Source organism: Triticum aestivum, chromosome 4B, assembly GCF_018294505.1.
Source record: "Triticum aestivum cultivar Chinese Spring chromosome 4B, IWGSC CS RefSeq v2.1, whole genome shotgun sequence".
Taxonomy (NCBI): domain Eukaryota; kingdom Viridiplantae; phylum Streptophyta; class Magnoliopsida; order Poales; family Poaceae; genus Triticum; species Triticum aestivum.
The window spans coordinates 649,895,728-649,896,891 of NC_057804.1; the positions used below are offsets into that span (position 1 = coordinate 649,895,728).

General features: G+C 41.2%; 1 protein-coding gene across 1 annotated transcript in view; it reads right to left on the bottom strand.

Annotated features, from left to right (window-relative positions):
- LOC123089618 (obtusifoliol 14-alpha demethylase-like) overlaps positions 1–1,164 on the bottom strand; it is a 5,162-nt gene that overhangs the window by 2,437 nt on the left and 1,561 nt on the right. The gene's annotated exons all lie outside the window — the stretch shown is intronic.

Consider the following 1,164-nt stretch of genomic DNA (forward strand, 5'->3'; position numbering starts at 1 on the left):
TCAAAGACATATACTAACATAACTGAGATTCCATATGTAATTCATGGACATTTGCACATTTGTAGAGTGTGTGTGCGCGCGCGCGGGCGCGTGCGTGGATGATCGATATTAGGAAAAAATTAGCCCTGCCAAAATTTGATAATTTTTAAAGGCAAGCATTGCAAAATTTAAAAATAGGTATATGATGTTGTTTTGTTTTTTAGATAAAAGGCCCAACCCGACTATATATTAATAAAGCCACCTAACGTACGACAAGGCATGCTGTTTTGTTCTGCTTATCTATTAGTACAAAGCAGTCATCCAACACAATATCAATACATTGGTCTTGTTTCCGAATATCCAATTTAGAAATTCTATCCTATAGTATTGCCCAAATGGTAGAGAGTAGGGCCCCCATGCCAGTATTGCTTCGTTTATAATCATGGGTTAGTAGGAACTTTCCATTGCAGTTAAGGGTGTAAACGGCTAGCTTTTAGGGCATTCTTTGTCCTCTTTAGTTTAACTAAATGTTATAGCTACATAAATTACCGAAAAAGGGTTTCCACTGCTTTATATAAAGCAACCATCACCACAAACATTTGCGTGACCCGATACGACAGTTACATCAATTGAAAATGCAGTTCATTGGTTAAAGTAAAAGGCGACATATTCAACAGTTAGGTGTGGTGGAGATGCGTATGTTGAGATGGATGTGTGGCCACACGAGGAAGGATCGAGTCCGGAATGGTGATATACGAGATAGAGTTGGGGTAGCATCAATTGAAGAGAAGTTTGTTCAGCATCGTGTGAGATGGTTTTGGCATATTCAACGCAGGCCTCCAGAAGCTCCAGTGCATAGCGGACGGCTAAAGCGTGCGGAGAATGTCAAGAGAGGTCAGGGTAGACCGAATTTGACATGGAAGGAGTCCGTTAAGAGAGACCTGATGGATTGGAGTATCACCAAGGAACTAGGTATGGACAGAGGTGCGTGGAAGCTTGCTATCCATATGCATCCATGACTTGGTCGCGAGATCTTATGGGTTTCACTTCTAGCCTACCCCAACTTGTTTGGGACTAAAGGCTTTGTTGTTGTTGTTGTTGTTGTTGTTGTTGTTGTTGTTGTTGTTGTTGTTGTTGTATAAGGGGAAATCAAGGGCTAGAGCTTTGTCATGGTTCTGATAGTTT